Source organism: Polyodon spathula, chromosome 4 (genome assembly GCF_017654505.1).
Source record: "Polyodon spathula isolate WHYD16114869_AA chromosome 4, ASM1765450v1, whole genome shotgun sequence".
Lineage (NCBI taxonomy): Eukaryota > Metazoa > Chordata > Actinopteri > Acipenseriformes > Polyodontidae > Polyodon > Polyodon spathula.
In genome coordinates, this window is record NC_054537.1 from 60,437,235 (window position 1) to 60,460,719 (window position 23,485).

The 23,485-nt window shown below is 39.3% G+C and overlaps 1 protein-coding gene across 8 annotated transcripts in view; it reads left to right on the forward strand.

The window, feature by feature from the left end:
* The first annotated feature begins 21,973 nt into the window (after positions 1-21,973).
* Positions 21,974-23,485, forward strand: part of LOC121314700 (poly(rC)-binding protein 3-like) — a 403,285-nt gene continuing 401,773 nt past the window's right edge. For all 8 annotated transcript variants that reach the window (XM_041248235.1, XM_041248236.1, XM_041248237.1 and 5 more), the window contains exon 1: positions 21,974-22,442. The gene's annotated coding sequence lies outside the window, so the exon portion shown is untranslated. The remainder of the gene's footprint in view (positions 22,443-23,485) is intronic.

The following is a 23,485-nucleotide window of genomic DNA, read 5'->3' on the forward strand; positions in this document are numbered from 1 at the left end:
CTCATAGGTCAGGAGGGAGATTTACCACCAAGAATCATTGTCTTTCTGTCACGCGTCCCACCGCTCAGAGTGGAGCCGAAGGAACACTTGGCTCAATCTACCTTTCCCATTACTCCCGCCTCCCGGGAAAAATAATCCGCATTTTGGTGGACTTTCCCCACACGATGTACAATGTGGTACATGAAGGTCTGCAATGCCAGATACCACGAGTTATCCAGGCATTGCTATCCTTCATTGTTCTTAATCACTTTAGTGGGGCGTGGTCTATGACAAGATCAAATGAATGTCCCAGCAGGTAGTATCATAAGTAGTGAGTAGCCTATTTAATGCCCAAACACTCCTTTTTGACCATGGAGTAGTTGCACTCCATAAGGGAGCATCTTTTTACTAAAGTACAATATTGGGTGTTCAACTTCGTCAACCTTTTGGGACAAGACTGCACCCAAACCCACATCCGACACATCAGTGAATCTCTTGGTAAAATCAAGTGTGATGTGAGTGGGGGCCTGACAGAGTCTTTGCTTAACAGTATCGAACGCCTCCTGACATTCTGACCACAAGATCCTTCTTTTGCATCCTAGAAAACAACTTGAGGAGTCGGAGGCTGAATGCCCCCACAGTTTCTCTCCCATTTTGATTGCAGCTGAAGAATTTGGCCTGTAGTTGTGCCAGGGAGGTCCGGCCCCTGGAAAACATTTTTAGTACCTGGAAAATCTAATGTCTTTTCAGTAGATTTGGTGATTAGCACCTTCCTGTTAGCGTCTCCTAAAACATTGATTATAAAATCTGCATTTTGTTTGTCATTTAGTGTTTGGAACCTGAGCATAGCCTTTACCTGAGTCCGCCATTCCCCAAAGCCAATTTCACCTTTTTCCTCTTTAAACTTCAGAACCCAAGTGGCCCCCCCATCATCATGGGTACGACCACTGCAGAAACTACTGGGGGTATGTGGCAAAATGATTTGCAGTGCGCAGGTGCAGAGGTAATGCAGTGCTCAGTAATAACAAACATATGACAGTTCACAGTAAAAACAGCTCTTTAGCTGCAAATAATAGTAAATGGCCCTACATAATGATATGTATGGCACAGTTAAAACCCACAGGTTTCAGTCATGAAATAATAACACTAATAAAGACACACTTTATACACACACACCCAACAGTGAGTGCTCCTAGTGCAAGTGGTGAATTATACAGCTGATTGAAAGAGTAATCCAGTGGTGTAGTCCGGGAATAGTGCTGGCTTTTAGACAGCTCCCGGATAGTTTATCCGTCTAACAGTGACAAATACAATTATTAATAGGCAGACAAAAAGCATGAAAAACACTCATGGTTAAATCACAGTTCCACATCCCCTGATATACCCTCAGTCAAGTTCCCTTCGGTAGGGAGTGCAATCACGTATCCTCCAATCCATTACTGACATCGCCAACTGGATTAAGGCGATGACTTCTGGTATTGTGACTCCATCCTCTTTCTGTATGGCCGACTTCCGACTGACCCTGGAATGAACTGCCAAACCATCCAGTCCAGGGTACACTGTTCCTGTTATACAGCACCCTCACAGGTCGGGAGGGAGATTGTTGACTAGGATTCATTCGCTCTGTCACAGGGTAGCAGTACATTGTCCCCCAGTGATGGCACAATTCCTGTGGTTCCTGTTCACTCATTACCCTCTCTGTCTAGTAAGGTACACTCGAAATCTTGCCAATTACCCCAGGAAAGTGTCATGTACTGACTCATGACACTGTGAAGTAATATTTAATAAATAACTAAAGTTTCTCTTTTCCCCTTTTATAGATTCTTTGGATTGTAAGGTGACCACCCAAACCACTGGACAAGAGAGAAGGGATCACAACACACAATACTGAACACCACAGCAGAAATTCATTTTGACTAAAAGCCACATGGGGGCCCAGCGTCTAATAGAAAAGAAAATATGAAATTAACTAACATTTAAGCCTTTGCAGTCCTATGTTGGACCAGGTCCGGCATTACAATTTTCCCTTTCCAGTCCAATGTCGAACCCTGTCCAACATCAAAAAGACAAAGCACAGGTCACTAGTCATTTTTTCTCCTGAAAAAGCAGTCAACCTTTCAATGGCCGAGTGATACTGATATGAACTGAATGAAACCAAAGAAAAAGTGTGCATCACATATCTCAATGCACTAGAGATAAAAACGGACATAACAAAGGAGGTAGCTGCTTCTGTATCCAACGCTCAAAGAATATCACATACATTTGCAAACTTTTTGGAAATGTTATAGTAATAAAATGACTTGGATCGCATTATTGAGGAGTTTGGTGATAAAACGAGTGATCAGGAGAGGATTTATCAGTATGCACGTCTATAAAGAGGAATGTGAAAAACACAGCGAACAAGGGGTGGGGCTTGGCTGGAGATACAGTACTGAGTGTCCTGTTGCGATTCAATACCTTTTAAACCTGATTTACTCTGAAAAAAATTTTTAAACAGCGCGTGTAAAATAAACAATGCGTGTGAAAATAAATTGGACCCGACGCACCTGACAAGCGCTGAATAAATGGACTGCAAAGGGTTAATACTTTAAACAGCTCCTCCCCATCCCTTGTTCGCTGTAATCACATAAATTCAAATCGTGCATACTTTTAAACATCTAGATCACTTTTGAAACCAAAATGCGATCCTCAATCAAGTTATCCAAGTCATTATTTTATTTCATTTCACTATTGTATATGCAGACCACTGTTAGCGTCAGTCTTGGATTACCTATGTTACCTTAAGGTAGACCATGATTAGTGCTAACTAGTGTGAGACCAGCTGAGGTGTAAATTAATGGAGTGAATGTAATGATACAATACATGTCATGATATGCTGGTCACAATACTAATATGTCTCCACTAGAAGTTGGAGACAGTGGACTTGTGGGGGTCTGTCAGGATGTGAGTAGTAAGGATACAATGCCCACAACAGCGGTACCATGTCGGCCCATACAATGGTCCTGGTTTATTTTGAATGAAATGCTCCAGGCCTATGAAGATGTACCAACAACTTTACTTAGTGCCCTTTCAGGTCGGGAAGTAGGGTTACAGTTCAGATTTATTCTCTCTCGTTCACATTTACATTCCCACATTACCAGAAGATTGTTCAGGTTTCTTAGAAATGAGGGGGGTGGGGGCAGGATAGGTTGCAATTTTTGTAAAGCAAAACAAAAACATTACCTTCCTGAAATTTTGCACTGGCAAAGCCAAGATCTTGGTAATTTATTTAGATTTTTATTTTTCAGTTTCACCCCAAGGTTAAAGGTCAAAAACTTTTATAGTTGTAGCTTACTTTTGTTTTCTTTCAAATGTGTTTTTGAGTAAAAGTTGGTTAACGTTAAGGGGGGTGTGACAGAGAGGACCCTGTCGCTGGTTCAGCTGTGCTGCTGCTTAGTAAACAGGAAGGCTTGCCTGGAGTGAGCTGATTTGGAGGTCCTGATTGGCTATTGTATATGCAGAGCCTACTGTTTAAGAATGCAGAAGCACTGGCGTTTGAGGCTACTGCAGCGCTATGTTACCTTAAGGTAGACCATGATTAGTGCTAACTAGTGTGAGACCAGCTGAGGTGTAAATTAATGGAGTGAATGTAATGATACAATACATGTCATGATATGCTGGTCACAATACTAATATGTCTCCACTAGAAGTTGGAGACAGTGGACTTGTGGGGGTCTGTCAGGATGTGAGTAGTAAGAGGAAATTTGGCAACCTTTCCTCCACCCACTTAGACAACATTACAGCCTGTCCTGCAAGTGATACATTCACCCAAAACCCTGAGTGTTTTTCTGATGATAGAGAACTCAATAATGCTTACAACAGGAAGACAAAGGATACTGGCACCGGGGCATGCTGCCTTGGATTCAGAGAATACATTGTGGAAAAATATAATATAATACCTTTATCATTAAAACTTTAATCAATTCAGAAAGACAGTACCTAGTCTTCATCTGTAACTCAGAGCCCTTCAGGACCTGCCACTTCTGCCACTTGCTGTGAGTGTTAGCTGATTATAAATGTACTGAATCTAAAATTACTATATTTTGAATTATTTGTTCAGTGGTTTTATATGTAATTCCAATGTGCTTGAAAGTCAAAGCACAGTGATTTTTAAAAAAAAAAATTCCCATTGTGCTTCAGTTTTGTTTGCTACAATTTGCTTTAATGCTGCAATGGTGAAACAAAATGTTTGAGTATGCTGAGACAAAAACATTGATAAGAATACAGTAATCCCACAATTGTATGGTTTTAGCAGGGAAATAACTCGTGCAGTAACAAAGAAAGCAGACTAGTAAAAAAGAGAGTGTAGTTTTGATTGCCATGAAACAAAACCAAAAGCTAATTTAAACCTAGTGAAGAACTCTGAAGCTGACAACATGTGTAATAATTATATTTGTGTAGTTACAGTATGTGTTTATTTGTGGGTATGGGGATAGGAGTCAGAGCAAAAATGTACTTCAGACCTTGGCCTTTCTGTAACTAGGAACTGTGGACCTTTACATAAAATAATAACTACCCCTGATGTACATACTGTGCCACTTCACCTAGATAACCATAAAAGGTTTTAAATTCAGTAGGAACCATTGTGGATTTTGTTTGGCTGGCATGCAGTTTTGGTTGGGATAGTTTACTAAGATAAGCTTTGGACTTCACTTGGCATCTCCAACCATTTTGTGCTTTCATATTACCTTTTAGATTTTAAGCTGAAATGTAAATTGAGCTGGAGAAGCTACAAACTGCTCAATGTATCAGATTCACGGTCCTGTCATTACACTAGAATCCCTAGGGTTACACCAATGTCTTGCTTGAAATAAAAAACAGATGGAACTAAATCCATAAAATTTTGAATCTGTGCAACTCTATTATTTGTATGCAAATAAACTTTACAAATACATCTATTTTATATATATTTTTCTTTTCCTTTTGTTCCATGTTCCTGCAGTGAGTACATCCTGATGCAGAGTTCTCTTTTATTCTGTGTATACTAGGTTTCCATTTAAAGCCACTGCCCAAAAAACAAATCAATACTAAAGAGATACAGCAAAGTAGCTGATGCTCCTTCAAGAAAGGTCAAGTGTCTCAGTCTATTGTGTAAAGTCCTAGTATTCCCTTTCTAGTTCTGTGACAGGGAGCCCAAAACGAAAACAGCAGCGTCTCTGAATTCATGAATGCAGAAATATATTCATCATGAATGCTGGAACACGGTTGCCTCCCTGTCTGTCTGCCTCCATATGAGATGGACTTTATAAGGCAGTGTTTGCACCTCAATGCATCCTGCTGTCCTAGAACAGAATCGGAGATAAATAAATAAATGCATTTTAAAGAAATTAAAATGTATGTCTGCAGCTATACTGAGCATCAAAATATGCTTAATACTATTATAACACATTTATTTTTTTAAAAAAAGAAAAGATTTTCACTCGATCATTCATCCTTGACCATGACATGCTTGAGCGACTATGACTGAAGCATATGCACTTAATCACCTAGTGAGACAGTTGATTGGACACTGGATATGGAGTGATTTCAGCTGTTGAATTACAAGCTTGAATAGAAGCAATAAACAAAATCACAAAAAAATAACCCCCAATATGCCACGCCTGTCAAGAGAGCAGCGCCTTCGTGCAATCAGCATGTTGAAGGCTGGACTAAGGCAGCATAATGTGGCTCGCCATCTTGGGTGCTCACAGCCAGCAATTTCAAACCTGGCAAGATGGTATAACCAGAAGTTCCCTGTCAATGACAGGCCACGAACTGGGAGACCAAGAGTCACAACTGCCCAAGATCGACAGATCATTTTGCAGCATCTTTGTGATGTCAGTTGTTAATCAGCATAATAAAAATTCACTGCAGCTGCTCTAAAACAACATTTGACTTTTTTTAAAGTTTTGAATTTTACCCAAATATAAGTGATACGTTTCTTTTGATGCTCAAATATAAGTGATACGTTTCTTTTGATGCTCATTATATAATACCACCTAGGTGCCCAGCCTCATCAGCTTGGAGAAGCTAAACATAGGGCTGGGTTTGTACTTGGACAGCTATATTGACAAAGGAAGTGATGCTGGTGGCTCAGTCAGGGATACTAACATACCTTACCTTCCACTTTGCTTTTACAAAATATAAGTTTCCAGAATTTGCTGGTGACCCCCTGGGCAATCTATGCAGACCTCAGATTGAGAGCTACTGCTCGGGGTACTTGTCTAAGGTATGACATACATGAGTACAGATGTAAAGACCTACAGGCGCCTTTAATACATCCCCATCACCAGCCAGGAATACAAATATCCTTCCAGCAAGCCTGGAAAGACACAATAAATAAAAAGTGTTTCTAATCAGTAAGAGGAAACTTGGCAATCTTTCCTCCACCCACTTAGACAACCTATCCTGCAAGTGATATATTCCTCATTACCCTGAGTGTTTTTCTGATATAGAGAACTCATAGTGCTTATCACAGGAAGACAAAGGATACTGGCACCGGGGCATGCTGCCCTGGATGCAGCAACCTGCAATACATTGTGTAAAAATAGAATATAATACATTTTCATTAAAACTTTCATCAGTTCAGAAAGACAGTAGCTAGCCTTCATCTGCCCAAATCATGAAAATTGGGTGACCAATTCTCCAAATATAGTTTCTCCAATATCCCTCTATCACCTGGAATATCCATTCCAGTCAGGGGATAATGTTTTAGTTTAGGTTCCTGTTTGTGTTTTAGTTAGTGCTCGACATTATTTTGTTTTTGTGTAATTTTTGTTTAATTGTTGTTTATTAAAAAATTGATCACTCAATCACAATACATACAAATACATACTACTACGACAACTGTTACTACGACTACTGCTACTGCTACTACTACTACTACTAATAATAATAATAATAATAATAATAATAATAATAATAATAATAATAATAATAATAATAATAATAATGACATACATCCCCCACCAGAGCTGTAAATACAAAACCAGGGCTATAAGTAACAACAAATTGGACATGTATATCACCATGACCTGCATCAACCTGTATGCACAACATGTAAAAATGTAAGTTTGACAAGTGGACGAAAGATACTTATACAGTATAAACACCAACATTTTGAAATTCTCAATGCCTTGTGCAAATGAATGTCCAAACCAAGTTTCATCTTAACTGGATAAGCCGTTCTCTAGATATATGTGACATGCACACACCCGCCACCACAGTATGAAGAGGGGTGGTAATTGTGTGAACACCGCTTCCTCGCCAACTACATGTCACATGTTAATTAACTTACACAAATAAATAAATAAAAGGAGATGCCCAAAGTACACCCCTGTATAAGTAACATTAACAAACTCCTGCAAAAACTTTGAACACGCTCCTAACTAATAACACCACAGCTGTTAAAAAGTGTGACTTTACAGCAGTGAAATAACAATAGGATTTAGTGGATTCATGCTGTGGTATACTAACTAAGCAGTGTTTTTGATATACAATACTATCCCTGAATCATGTGCAATGCGGTGACTATAATAAACCTGTATGTTATCATCTCAGCATGATGTTTCCGCTGATTTATCATTCAGACACAAAGGGGATTATTTTCAAAGGAGATTCGCTGATGGATAGGGCCAAATAGACTAATAATGTGCAATATCTTGTATAACCGTATTTATATTTTAATTGTTTTACATTCTTTGTTTTTTAAGATCAGAGAGCATTGTACTGCTAATTAATGCATGTACTACTGTAGCGGAGCAGAATACTGTCTCCAGTCACCTTTAATGTGTGTAATCATGTGCAAAAATAGTTCTCACTGACACATTTTTAGAAATATATTTTTATTTAAAAACAAAGATTTTGTATAATAGACCAAAGGTTAAGAAACATAAAGGATGAGATACGCAGCAACAGTTCTTATACAAGAATTAAGGATGTACTGAGTTCGGAGCAAAACCATTGAAATGAGACAATTTTTGGCAAACAAGATTAAAAGGTGGCAGAATAAATAAACTAGGCATGTGCGCTGACTACAAATGAGACATTTTTGTTCTGAAGACACTGTTGTTACATTGACTTTTATGCTAGAATATAATGATGACAACAAGGTGCTGTACATTAAATATAGGACATTGCATTTCTGTTTTTCTTATGGTACAAATAGAATAGAAACATGGTTTGAAAATGCGTATTTTTGGATTGTTGTTTGTGTGTTTTTTTAAAGCCAGTCTTAAAGGTTAGAAGCGACATAGTGAGTGTTTTTCATAATAACTGGTGAGAAAAAAAAAAATAACACAAAATAAACCAACCATATTTCATATTTAATCAAAGTTTATTTAATTTCTTTAAAATTTGATATCCGTACAAACTAAGATAGAGCTGTGTAGACTTGAATGTTGTGACATTGTTTTGCAAGCCTAAATAAAATAAAAATGGCTACATGACAGAAAAGAAAGTTGAACGCCAAACATGTTCTGCAGAAATGAATGTAAAGGGGAAACAAGGTGAAAGCAAGCAAAAGATTGAACTTCTTATAGCTGTGTGGAAGGGGTGTGGGTAATTCACTGACCAGGAGGTCAGTGAATTAGGTGTAATTGAAAACACCACACAGGTGCCCAGTTTTATTTCAGGGGCGCGTTGGGTTTCTTTAGCCCGCAGAGGGCGCTGTTGGTCTGTGGTCTGCTTACCAACTATGGTAAACAGAACCACGGGAATACCAAGCAAGGGTAAACAGTTCAGGCGCACTCGCAGGTGCTTCAAAACAATACTACAAAAATCGAAAGCACAAAGAAACAGGAAAAATAAAACAGTAACAAAACTACCTAGAAAAGGTGTTGAACTCTGCAGCAATATCCCGGTCGCCACTGCCCCTGCGACCCAGATCACCATCCTATGCTGCCGGCTACCTAGCCTACTCGGCTATCATTATTCAGGGATCTGCTCAAGGGTTCCCCTCCCTCACTGTCTCGCTCTGAACCTCCGTTCCATTCCGTTCGGTCGTGGACCAGCGTTTCTGCGCACTCTACGCGTTTAAAAGGGCAGATCTGAGGAACCAACAGAGCGTTAATTTATAGGGCTAACAATCTCCCAAGACGCGCCTCTCAGCCATTCAGAGAGGGGGAAAGTCCACACACCCACTTTCCCACCTCCCCGTGTCACTGCCATGACTCGCAGGCGGTTGTTGGACGACTGCCGCCCTCTTCCTGCAGCCCGTGAACATGCCAGCAGAGTCAACACAGATCTCTCCCTGTTACAAGCTGTTCTAACGGTTAAGGTAAATGACACAAATGAAGGCAGAAAAAAGACACTCACCAACAGAGCGGCTACTATCAGCCCTTTATCATAGGCATCTGCTGTTCTGCCCATTGAGACTGAAGCTGACTTCCACAGTTTATTGATTGAATCACAGGAAAAGTAAGAATCAATGAGGCAACAAACTGAGTAATGGACTAACTACCGTGACTATATAGGACCAAACTACTTACTGCATGTTTCCATAAAGATCTAGAATGTTTAGTTATGCAAATTCGTCACTGAAGCCAAGTATGGATAAAACTAACATTTAGGGAGACGTGGCCTAACAGTGTAACACTTAAACACTGTTGCAAGCTATTCTTTCTTGGAGGCAGTATTTTCTTCAGAAGAATTTCAAATTGCAATAAATCATTATCTGCTATCTGGTTAAACACATTTTACACAAATTGCAATATAGTATCAAAGATGCCATTGGTAGTCATGTGAGAGACAGCCAAATTGCACAAAAAGCCTATGCCACTAATTCTTTGTCTTTCAATGTAACTCAACCAATACTTACCTGTAGAGGTATTTAATGAAACACAATCAACTGAGTAGTATGAACGGAGGGTGACCTTATATGGTTTGCAGTTTAAAGATATGTTATGCCTAGATATCTGCCTAAAGATGCTGGAATTAATTAATTGTTGGATGTTATTATTATTATTATTATTATTATTATTATTATTATTATTATTATTAATGCAGGTTCAATACAGGGAGCTACTTTAGATTTTCTGCTAACTAGCTGTCAAGTTACATGTAAAGTACACTGATTAACCTTCAGTTTGCTTAAAGCACCAGTGCTACCATCTCCTGCTTTTGCATAATAAGATCATTAAACTCAGTCAGTCCACACAGAGTCAGCCCTGTTAAATGTAAACATTATACCGAGGGTCTAACACTTATTAACAAAACTGAATCCAATGTTATGCCACTCTAGGATTCTAAGTAAACTAGAAAAAAAAGAATCCTGGAACCTTAGTTACAGAATACGGGAAACAATAGCAAAACTACACAGGGAAAACCTATACAGGAAAAATAATACTAAAATTGATCGAATGGAATATCGCTGTATTAACCTGAAAAAGAACCATTCTTTGGTTAGTGATCCATGGGACTCTTATGGTGCTGAGATTGTGGAACAACTGTGAATGATTAGATGCATGTCAATAAGTTTGTCAAACTAGGCACATGTGGAAAGCATGAGAGCTACAAAAAATATTGAGTAGCGCTGCTTTAATTAAGCATCAACATGAATACATTTACCACAAGTATAACATTTGCTATTTGTCTTAAAAATACAAAACATATAGGAAACAAATGAGTGTGTTATTCAAATTCATATTCATAATAATAATAATAATAATAATAATAATAATAATAATAATAATAATAAGTAGCATGTACAGAGCCTATAGTAAGTATTCACTCTTTGTTGTGTTACAACCTGAAATCTTGCTGCATTTAAACTGGATTTTTTCCCTTTGATTTACACAACCTACTCAACACTTTCAATGTGTGAAAAAATGGGGGGGGGGGGGAGCTAATCAATTAAAAATAAAGACCTGAAAAGTCTTCATTAGATAAGTATTCACCCCCTTTGCTGTGACACTCCTAAATAAGTTCAGGTGCAACCAATTGCCTTCAGAATTCACACAATAAGATAAATGGAGTCAATCTGTGTGCAATAAAAGTGGTTCACATGATTTCAGATTAAATACACCTGTCTCTGTAAGGTCCCACAGTTGGGTAGTGCATTCAAAGCAAAGATACTACCATGAAGACCAAGGAACTTTCAAAACAACTCCGGGATAAAGTTGTGGAAAGGCACAGATCAGGGGAGGGGTATAAAAAGATTTCAAAGGCATTGAATATCCCTTGGAGCACAGTCAAGTCAATCATTAATTAGTGGAAGGTATACGACACCACCCAGAATCTGCTTAGAGCAGGCCATCCTCCCAAACTGAGCAGCCGGGTAAGAAGGGCATTGGCCAGAAAAGCCACCAAGAGGCCAATGACAACTCTGAAAGACCTACAGTGTTCCATGGCTGAGATGAGAGAAACTGTCTATGTGTCAACAATCACTGAGGTACTCCACAAATCTGGCCAGTATGGTAGCAAGAAGGCAGCCATTTCTGAAAAAAGCCCGTGTAAAATCCTGCTTGGAATTTGCAAAAAGGCATGTGGGAGACTCTAAAAAGATTCTGTGGTCTGATGAAACAAAAATTGAACTATTTGGCCTAAATGCAAAGCGTTATGTCTGGTGCAAACCCAACACAGCACATCACCCAGGTAACATCATCCCTACTGTGAAGCATGGTGGTGGCAGCATCATGATATAGGGATGCTTTTTATTGGCAGGGATTGGGAAGCCTGTCAGGGTAAAGGGCAAAATGGATGGAGCTAAATAAAGGCAAATCCTTGAGGAAAACCTACTTCAGTCTGCAAAAGACCTAAGACTGGGACGGAGATTCACCTTTCAGCAGGACAATGACATCAAGCACCCAGCTAAATTGACATTGGAGTGGCTTAAAAACAAGAAAGCGAATGTCCTAAAGTGGCCCAGTCAAAGCCTGGTCTTGAATCTGATTGAGAATCTGTGGCAAGGAGAGTTAGGACCAAGGAGAGTGAGGCGGCACAGACAGAGAGTAGAGAGAGAGAGAGAGAAGAGCAGTTTCAGTGATTGGAGGGGGTCTATACATGTAATTCTTATTTTACTAATATTTATTTGGAGGATACAAAGACACAGTTGCACAAATTAGTTGCTCAGGCAGAATAGCAACATCCACTGCTGAGACTGACCAGTCAAAGGTAAAGCGCAACACTTATTCCCATCCCTATAACTCGGAAACCACACCTGACATCATTTTTAAAGACTATTGCATTGTTGACCTGAGTTCACTGATGAATGAGGACATAACGTAACTGACTTTGCTAAATACAGTACATATTCGTCCAGCTACTTATTTGCCTACCTGAATCTAATTAGATTAGAAAATAACTATTGAGGGTCCACCAGGTAAAAGCTATTTTATTTGACCAAAGCCAAGGTATTGGGCCACTTATTTTAAAGTGTTTTTCAGTATAATGAGACACCCAAGATGCAGGAATTTTAAGTCTGGCCCAAAATGGAATTTGTTTAATATTTGATAGCAAGCAGGGCACAGGGATACAAGTAAATTCGGTACTGGGAGGGAAAAGGCATTATGAAAACAGTTCAATTTGACTAGATATAGATCTCCAGGTTAAAAAAAAAAAAAAAACATAAAAGACTTAAAAACTTGTATTTTAAGTAATGGGGACATCCCACTACAAAATGCATGAATTTTCAGCCCTGCCCAAAACTGATAGCAAAAAGGCCACATAGAGCCAATCAGTATTAATTACCAGTTATCTCTGGAAATGTGTTAGTATCATAATGCCTATTTGTTCGTAGTACCGTGTTTGCTGTCTGATATTCACTTTTTGTGTAGTAAATTCTTGAAATGTCATCTTTCAGTCATTTTTATGCCTACTTGACGCAAACAGAACAAAAATATATTTTTTTGCATTTACTCACTTTTTGTTTGTTGGTTTTTTAAAGCAAATATATGTGACCGGATGGTTAAAAGCAAGTGTTTTTTTTTTTAATATCAGCCAAATGCAGGACTATCCTTTTAAGGCACTGAGTTAAAAGAGAGTGCATCAGAACAGTTTCAGCAGAGCTCGAATATCTCTGGATGGAGAAAGAGCTGTTCTGAAGCACCGGTTGCGCAGATTTTCTGGGAGACCTGAAAAGTGAAATAGCGGGGGTGTATACTTTCACGTACTAAAGATGCCACCACCACCCTCTTGCTCTGTATAAGATTGTTCACCTATCTTTAAAACAAAACGCTATTTCTATCTTTACCTGCTCTATTCATTTGTACCCTTCCCTTGTGTTACCTCTCTCTCGAATCCTTCTTTCTTACAAACTTTGGTGAATAAACCGACCCTGAAAAGAACCCAGACCCTGTGTGAGTGTGTTCAAAGAAAGAGAACAAAACATGACGACCCTGGGGGGGGGGGGGGGGGGGGGGGGGGGGGGGTTACATTTATAACATCAGTGGTGGGAAGCCAGTCACACCTTGTTTGGTACAGTTGCAGGCTATGGGTCAAGCTATAAACCAGACTCACAACATTATAATTGACTAATCATCTATAATTTGTATAAAACATTCTCATCCCTTGCTGTGGATGAAATCCCCTGAAAAGGGGATCTTGTGGAGGCATGCTTAAATTAATCCATATATCCTGAGAATTGCTTATCAGATAATGACTAAATATGTAAATGCTAATTCTTATTGTATACGGAATCAGCATGATTTTCAAAATGGGGCAAAAGAAGAACGAGGTTGCAAAGTGATTTCTAAAACCTGATTTGATTGACTAAATATATGGTTTGCAAAGGGTTAAGTTTAAATTAGTTGTGTGTTCACTTGCTGATGCATTAAAAATATAAATCAAGCTACGTGATTATATCAAAAAATAATTTTGCAACCCAGTTCTTATTTTGCCCTTTGAGGTGTGTGAGTACATAATGGAATTTCCAGACAAAAATACGTGAAAAAAAAAAAAAAAAGTATCTTATTTTGACACTTGGAAAAACTGAAAAATAACTACTTTGAGGGAGGGAGTGCAGGATCAAACAAAAATAATATTGCACCTCTCACTCTCTCAGTCCTTTGTAGTTCTCTTACCCCAGCCCTTTAATCAGTTGAACACCAAACACAAACCCACAAGTGTTGCTGCCATTCACTTGACTCGAGTGACCGGGATGTCTGTCCCTGACCAAGGTGACACCCCTCATAAAGGTGACGTCTATCACAATCACGTGAATCACAATCAATCTCCAGCTAGTTATAAACATTGCTAAAATGTTATGCTGTACAGGTCTGTAAATTAGTCTATGGATATCATGCTTGTTAACGTAGCTGGTCTGCGCAAGTGAAAAGCACTCTGGGGAACAGTAGAAGTAATAAAAAAAAGATTAATGTTAAATTAAAAAGGTGTTTCCCTGTTATTTTGCTTTTGGTTAGTTTTTCAGAGCTTAACTGAGTTTTACCTGTAGGAGAGACTAGGGACAGTTGTAATATTTTTACCTTTCTCTCCATTATGCATAGATGATTTGAGCTACTTTGACCAGACTTTGATACAAACAACTTACATCTGCCCTCTACCAATCCTCATAGTTATCATGTTTTAAGAGCTGATATATGTACAGCAAGAGGGCTTGAAATGTAAGGTCTCAGATGTTACAATTGACCACATGGCTAGAGTTAGTTGTAACGGGGGGTGGGGTCATGTGTAACTCAAGAATTTAACGTTTTATTGAATAAAATCAATTTTCACATGAATCAAATATGTTTGTTTTTATTAAATTCAAAATTGAATATCTTTATTGAAAAAAAAATGTTACAATAAGGCAATTTTTTTTGTTGTCCTACTTTAAAACATTTTTAACATCCCTAAAATTATTGGCCTTTTCAAGCAAGAATATGTCACTCTGAGTCGCAATTGTGATATATAACATTGAGCTAATGTTGTATTGGTCAATTGTAGCATGTGTTACAACTGGCCCCAACCCATGGAGCCCTTATTAAACCTCATGTTCCAGCAAGAAACAACAAAACTAAGAGCAATCAATTGTGTCAATTATAAGTACAGACATCAGGGATGAGAATGCTAAAAGCCTGTATACATAAACCGAATAACACAGGTATATATCACAAAAAGAAAACTGGGGGAAAAAGTACTCTACTAGGCCAAAAAATTGATTTTTGTAGATAAAATCTCAGGGCTTTTGCACAGGCAGCTCCTCTTCCACAGGCAGACAGAGACGTGAACTGACATACATAGCATATGTCGAGTGAATGATGGCACTCTAGCTTGCTTCTGATTGGAGAAATTCAAGATTTATAACAGTCTCATGTTACAACTGTCCCCTGTCTCTTACCATTCCTCATGTTGCTCCCCCTCTCCTTCCCACTTTGGAGCCTATTTCAGCTTCTTCCATCTAGGAAAACTAAACCATCCACAACAACAAATGAGAAGGCACTAATGAGAGGTTACTGTAATTCTTAAATACAGAAAAAAAAATCTGATGTCATGGCACCCTGAATATTTGGGTTTAATTGGTGTACACTTTATATAAACACTTGTATATAGACTTATAAAATCTGAATTTCTGAAGTGATAGTACTGTAAATAGAAAATTACTTTATTCAGGTTAAAGGTGGTAACAATTAATTGAAATTATACTCATATGCCATTGCTTGTTGTAAAAACAAATCAGTAGCAAGATAAAGAGTAACACATCAGCACAAAATTACCAGCACTTATAAAGCATGCTATTTGTGAGGCAGGGCTGTGGTTCCAGTCAATTTTAAGTAAATCAATCAATTACCAAATTCCGCTCTTTAAGTTCTCAGCATGCATCCCCTCCTTAAATTGCATATTCACTGCTGGGAATTCAATAGATTATTTCCATGGCTTAATGTGTGCTTGAATCAAAGGTCTATTAGAGTCTACCTCTGTGTTCAGTATCAAAGGGTAGTTTCTTTTTGTTCAAATGACAAAATTACACAGCACTTATCTTGATTGATACTTCCACACCAGCTTACATTATCTATGGTAGTTGACAACGAGGGCCAAGGGCTGGTGCTGATCTTATTCAATTTGTGTTCTTATCATGACTCAGAGAATTACATTATTTGCGTAGTTCAGACTTAATTCCAGGAGTGTTTTATAAAGTACATTGAAAGCAATTAGGCATTCCAAATTCCATCGGGATAGTCCTTACCTTTAGTTTTTTTTTTTTACTTTTTTTTTTACATTTTTTAGTGTGTCCAATTATTATTTTTCACCTGATTTTCTCCCAATTTTGGATTGCAAATCACTTTTCCCCTCACCACAGCAATTCCCCACATGGCTCAGGAAACCTGAAGGTTCAGTGCATGTCTTCCACTCCTTTGACCAAACCAGCTTCCTTTTTCACCCAGGAACTCGAGAGAGGATGCAAATGACCTACCGATCTCTGGAGGACAGTGACTGGCCTGAATGGTGGCACTGCAAAAAGGAGGTAGGGAAGAAGCGATGCCCAATGTTTTTACTCTGGCCCAGTAACCTTGCGTTCTTGGTCACACTGCGTTTCAACTCCTTTTGACTGGCATTTGTTACCATTCAAGCACTCTCCCACCAGACCCCAACCTTGTCTCAAAGATGCTCCCCCCCCCCCCATTCTGCAGTCCGTCTCTCCTTATCCTACTAGGTGACATTTTATTGGTCCTACCGATAAGTATGCTTTTAGGGTGGGGTATGCCGTCGTATTTCTATGGATACAGGAAATGATCATCTGACCTCTTGACCTCCACGACACACCGCCCAGGAGAGCTGTTCTAATCAAGGTTTGCTCACAGCCCAAGTCCACTAATGCACGGGTTTCAAATTACCTAAAACCACATCAATCATACAAGGCCCCTCCCGACCATTTCCCCCATGCTTACCTATCTCATGTGCCCAATTACAAGCGGCAACGTCACACTCCATGGCAGCGGGGCATGACCTGGCCAGATGTCCCAGTTTCTTGCAACTAAAACAAGTCAGAGGGACAGAGGGAACAACGGTTAGGAATCTGTCCCGCTGCTGGTATGGCAACGGGGCAAGGGCAGCACCTCTACCCCATCTGGGGGCCAACCTTGGTCTCCATGGAGGAGCGGCAAGGGGGCCATTGAGGGCAGCAAGGGGGCCATTGGGGTCAGCGGTCTCGGAGGTCTGGGTCCCGGGACTGATGGTGGTGTTGGTGTTGGAGGAAAGAAAGGTAGGGGTCAGCTGCTCTGAAGGGCAGGAGCCGACAGCATCCCAACATCCAAGCCTGGGTATTGGTGCCGACTACATGGCAGAACTGCTCCACCACTATTGCTTCCCCCATTTGTATAACGGTTTTATTCTCGGGGGTCAGCCAGTGCACCATGTGGTCACACAACTGCTCTGCAACCACCCTGGGGCGTGTCTCCGGGGATCTTCAGTACTCCCTAAACTGTACCTGGTGGGTTTCTGCCATTATGTTGAGACGGCGGAGAATGGCCTGTTTGACCAGGTCGTAGCTGGTGGCATTGAGGTCACTCATCGCCTGGTAGGCTGCCTGAGCTTCCCCAGTTAGGCAGGGTCCCAGCTGGCTTGCTCAGAACTCCTGCAGCCAAGCTGCAGTGGTAGCCAGCTGCTCGATTGCCACCAGGTACGCCTGTGGGTCATCCTCCGCCGACATCTTCATCACCCGAGCCTTCGGTGGCGACATTGCTGGTGCTGCTGTAGGGGCTGATGATGTGGAAAATGCCAGCCCTACCCATCCAATGAGCGCAGTGTAGCGCTCCTCCCTCCTTCTCTCTACTACTGTTCTCCAGAGCATCCAGCAGCTCTGCCAGTGCATTGCAATCTATCCCGTGCTGACACCACGTATGGCAAAGTGGCTGGTGATTGCGTGCAGGTGTGGAAGTGATGAAGTGCTGAAATAACCACAGGCAGGCAATTGTAATCCAGTTTAGGAAGGGTTTTATTTATAGTGCTGGTCCAGTGACCAAACGATAAACCTCCAGCAATACATACCTATGTGTAAAGCACGGAGGGAAAAAACAACTGGTTCTGCACAACCAAATAATAATATGTTATTTTATCTGCCCCACAATAATACAAAACAAGGTCACCAGTCCGGGTGCGTGCTGTAGTGCTTGTGGTGGGTGATAATATTTACAAACAGTGAGTGAAAGTGCAGTGATGATCCGGTTTTGGTGCTGGCTCCAAGCGACAGCTCCGGATTCGTGTTTATCAAACACAGACATTTACTAACAGACAATACAAAAACACAAAACACTCTTGAATACTTTCAATTTCACGTTAAGGGACAATCTCCTGGTCCTTCCAGTTCCTTGTATCTCAAACCAAGAGAAGGAAAAGGTTAGTGTTTCTCTGGCCCCTTTTATGCTATCCCGCATGACCCCTTGGTAAATAATTATTGCTGGCACCTGCTACCTCGTTGACCTTCCAGGTCAATACGTTCCTACAACAGAGTCTCGCTTCCTTCCAGACTGACTGACTTTGCGACCCCGGAAACACACTGTCAGGCCAGCCCATCCAAAGACTTCTCCTTTCAGTATTTAGTGCCCTCACAGGTCAGGAGGGAGATTTACAACCAGAACTCACTGTATTTCTATCACATCTCCATATGCCCATTTAATTTCTTCACAAAATGTATTTACATTGACAGTTGAGTACTGTAATGTTATCTGTTGCATAAGTGTGATAGCTATATAAGGTATTTTATAATTATTTGACTTTATCACTATGTGAAGGTCCCTCTCAGCTCCTTGGGTGCACTCCTGGGGTGGTGAAAAGTGCAGGTGCTCAGGTGCTTAATTGTCCAGTTCTGTTGTCCGGGGTATGTGGTGTCCAAGGTGAAAAGTGCTGGCAGTGGTGTGGCAGCTCCTTGGTGTCAGGGATCACTCTGACAATAAACACAAACAAGTAGCACAAAAATAATCACATAAACAAACACACAGCACAGGAACCTAGCTCCAGTATTACCTCAACAAGCCTCACACTTACAAAATGACAGCCCTTATATACCAGGGGACTCTACCCCATGATCAGCACCACTCAGCACACCTGCCAGTTGTCTAATGCAACACAGCTGATCACAGTGATTTTGTCCCCTAATATGGTCATTCCGCCCTGCACCAAGATGGCCGACTTCCTTTTCCACCCCTCTCTCCAAGCTGGCCCATCTCTGAACAGGCATGCAAGTACCTCTGCTTAGTGCCCTCTTGGGTCGGGAGGGAGATTTGCAGCTCAGATCCTCACACTCCCTGTCACACACTACTACTAGTTATTAATAAAAACATATTTTCTTTCAGTTCTCGAATTACTGGGGGGTGGGGTTGAACTCTTTAAGTTTCTTTAAGTTGTATTTCCAAATTTCCTTTATAACATGTTTTAAGCCGACAGGTATCTCTGAAAAAAGAAAGGAACCTGTTAAAAACATGATCATTGTATGATGATATTTCCTACCTTGTCTATGCAGTTTCTCAGTACCCATCAATGATAATGAGAACGCATCTCCTGCCAATCAAAAAACTGAAGAAATGTCACCATGCATTTGAACATGTTTTTAACAGGCTCCTTTCCGTTCGAAGTGATACCTGCCAGCTTAAAGCATGTTAAAAGGGGAATTTAAGATTCCCATCACAAAATGTACATGTACAATGCTTGAGTCTTGTTTACATAATAGTAGAAAGTGGCTGAAATAATTCTAATGATCCAAGCAGAAACTGCAATAGAAAAAAAAAATATACAGAACAAATACCATGTCATATTAAATGATAAGAAATTAAATATTTTGAAAAAATAGATTCTATGAAGTTACCATTTAATAAATAGAACTATTGGGATATGTAATGTTTTCATATAGGAAGGACCTGAGAGAGAGAATGAGAGAGAGAGAGAGAGAGAGAGAGAGAGAGAGAGAGAGAGAGAGAGAGAGAGAGAGAGAGAGAGAGAGAGAGACTTCTTGAATGTGTAAATCAGAGAAGATGCAGTTTCTTAGGCAGAAAAGGTACTAGAGTTATGGCAGTAATCAGCAATAAAATAGTTTTTTTGGGGAATTGAGAATCTCGGAATTTGATAGTATTGAATTGCTACTGTGTAATATAATAAAGATACTTGTGTCGAAAGAAAATTATACAAAGACAATAAGATATTAATTTAATTCAGCAATTAATTTTATTCACACAAAAAACATTTTTGAAAGTAAGATTCTACTCTGACTATCACCACAAGTCTCTGCATTCACTTTCAATATGATATTAGATCAGAAATTGCCAAAGTGAAAATAAAAACCCTAGAGCTTCCCCATAGCTTGGAACTTATTCACAATAGTTCCATACTGTGCCAGTTTAACGACTTGAAAAACTGGTCACCTTAGTTACACAGGACTGAGGGGTACACCTAGCCAGAAACAAGGGCTGGGGAACTGTGACTGGTTGTGGTTATTACAATGTTGCAGAATATTAGCGGGCTAAGGGCTATTTAAAGAGCCTGCAAGCTCCTTGGGGTGCATATTAGAAATGAGTGCTGTGGGTCCTGTTGAACAGCTGTTTGAGCTGTGACTACTGGGCGTGCTGAATAAAAGAATTGCCGTTTGGACCTGAATCTCATCTCATCTTTTCTAGTCTCCTCTATTCCTTCTTCTACTCTACAACATATATGCCTAAATATATTGGCCGGTATAAAAGATGTAATGCTGTCAGATAAGCTTTACCGGATTGCTACCAATACTAACTAGCTTAACGCTTGCAATCTATCTAACTATACTAGCTGCTACGTAAGTGCAGTCTAGACAATTGGGTTCCCAAAATAACCCCAAGAACAAATTCATGAAACTCAGTAATAACTTACAACAAACACAGTCTCCATCCCCATATATACTCAGGGAACCTATCAACCGTGAACCCTTGCTTGGTCTGTCCTAGTCTGGGTCTCCAGTAACATGCTTGTGTGGTTGAGAGTCTTTTTCTATATTTTTTAGGTATATAAGATGTAGTCATTAGCAGATCATTCAAGTTTGAGTCCTGTTAAGAGATGTTCAATATGTACCTCTGAAAAGTTAAAGTAATTCATTTTTAATGCAAAGTGTAATGAAATTGGAGTCAAGCAGCTGCCAAGATAGAGCCTACAGTTTTTCAGCCTGTGAGGTGCCAGTTCAGTAAAAAAAAAAAAAAAAAAAAAAAAAAAGGTAATGATTTTCAAATTAAACTATTACTAATTACTAAATGTTAAATATCCAACACAGTATATTGCTTGTATAAAAGACTTGCCCTAATAACACCGTGCAACAATTTATTTATTTATTTATTTTTTTGTTCCTGGGTAGTAAGTGTTATTTCTTAATTGCTTATGGAAAGAATTGCGTATAGAAAATGGCTATTATTCCCCACAAACTTTGCTTTTGTGACCAGGACAGTGATATTTTGAAATATCACTATTTCCAATGAGAAAACGGGCAAATGTGTGTCTTTTCGTTCACATAAAGTCAGAAAAAAACAACATATAAATCCAAATTAACATGTATTTATACTAAAGTAATACAAAAATGACTACAAAAGATTTAGAAGTGAGTAGTTTTTCGAGATTTACGATTATACTGTAAATTTACCTAATTAGTGTAATTAAATCGTCTGTGAAATAGCGCCCCCCTATAGCCATATTTTACAACTTTTAGATTTGATGACCCTGTGGTAGGTGGTATTCAATATCTTAAAAATGTATGCGCAGTATATCCTTAAACATTTTTCCTTCACATCAGAGGAAGCAAGAAAGAGAACGCCTAGAGAATTAGTACAGTGGCTGATTATTGTTAAATTACAAGCTGTTCTGTTCACAACTGCAGTCCCCTCAATTATTTTTGTCCCCGTACTCCGTTCTACGTTAACTCTTCTGAAAAATCACATTAATAAACAAAGGTTTTATAAATGAATGGCACAGCACAGTCTGTGCACCGTGGTGTAAAGGTGAAAGTAGCTGACAATGGGCTGCGCTTCGGCCCCCGTGACGTCAACGTGTAATGTAGTACCGTCGAGATGCAGCTGGGTGCTTTGGTTCAGTTTTGTGAAAGGGAAGAAGCCACGGTAAACGCAGGTCCTGGATTCGGCAATACATACATTCAAGCTGTAGCTGTATAGCAGCTGAATTTACTGTACTTTTCCATTCTGATATTACTGTTGTGCTTTTATTTATTTATTGTATTATTATTATCTGACAGCAGCATCATCAGCAGGAAGGACTATTGGATATTTACTGTATAACACGCAGAAGAAGACGCAACTGGAATACTCCTTGTATTATAAACTTCGTGTTTTTTGTTCTTTTGTTTTACATATATATATATATATTTATTTTTTATTTATTCTTAGATCCATTAACACTGAACATTTTCTACTGAGTGACTTCTTCCCTTTTGAAATTTTTTATCTTCCCCGTTTTTCCCTCCCGCTTCCAAACCCTTGTCTGTGTGTTTAACAATATCACACCTCCGCTAAACCCTTCCTTCTCTGACCCCATCCAACACCCCCTGTAAGGTGAGTTTGTCTTTTCATCACTTTTTTCCTTGTGTGTTGTAGAGCGGCCTTTTTTTCAGAAGGTGTTTTCAATTCGAATTCCTGTTCATATTTTTTGCTAGCCTTCCTTTTTCTTTGCAGCCTCAGCAGCATCATTCAGTCCAGCTCCATCATCACCACCAAAGGTAGTTTTTTTCATTACCGTGAAAGTCTTGAGTAGACGTACTGAAGTAGTGATACTTAGTGTACATGTCCGTTGAGTTACTCTGTGGCTCAACCTCCTTTTTTCTTTGTGTTGTACTTTGTATGAAACAGCGAAAAGTTTTAAGAATCGGGAAAATTATAGAAAAGGTAGGAGAGTGACATTGGTTGATTTTTTTTTGTAGTGAAGTTGATGCAGTTGTGAAATAAAGTAAACGAAATTAACCATGACACTGCAGCGATTACAACATGTATAAGTGCCTTCCCTATGCAAGTGTTAAGATTTCAGTGTTATATTAAATTAAAAAGAGCAAATGACGTAAACAGTTTTGTAGTTGTACATTTTATGGCTGGATCACTGCTGTCCTATGGATAACCACATGACCCAACTTGCCTCCTTTGGATAATTAACCGGATAAGAGTGTCGCCATGAGGTCGTTCAGTGTATCTTTTCTGAATAGTTTTCGATGTTTGATCAGGTTCAGAGGAAGGAGCATTGTTAATTTGAGCTTAATGTTTCAAAGTGTGGATATGCCCTTTTTCTATGAGGTATAATAAAGGTTTTGCAGTTACTGGGATGACTATATATGTGTGCATTAATACAGTGAAGGTCCTACCTGTATGATTGAAGTTCAAACAGTTGTACTTTTAAATCATGTTAGAAAAAAAAATGTTTTGAATTATTACTGAATTATTAGTTGTTTTCTTTCGTAATCTATTACTTTGTTTAAGCACAGGGAGTCTAAATTGAACAGGGCCTGTACATCATAGAAAGAGATATAAATACCATCTTTGTAGATATTTTAAATAAATGGACTAGATAATCCTCCTCTAAACAGAATGTGGCAATGCTATTTCTTATT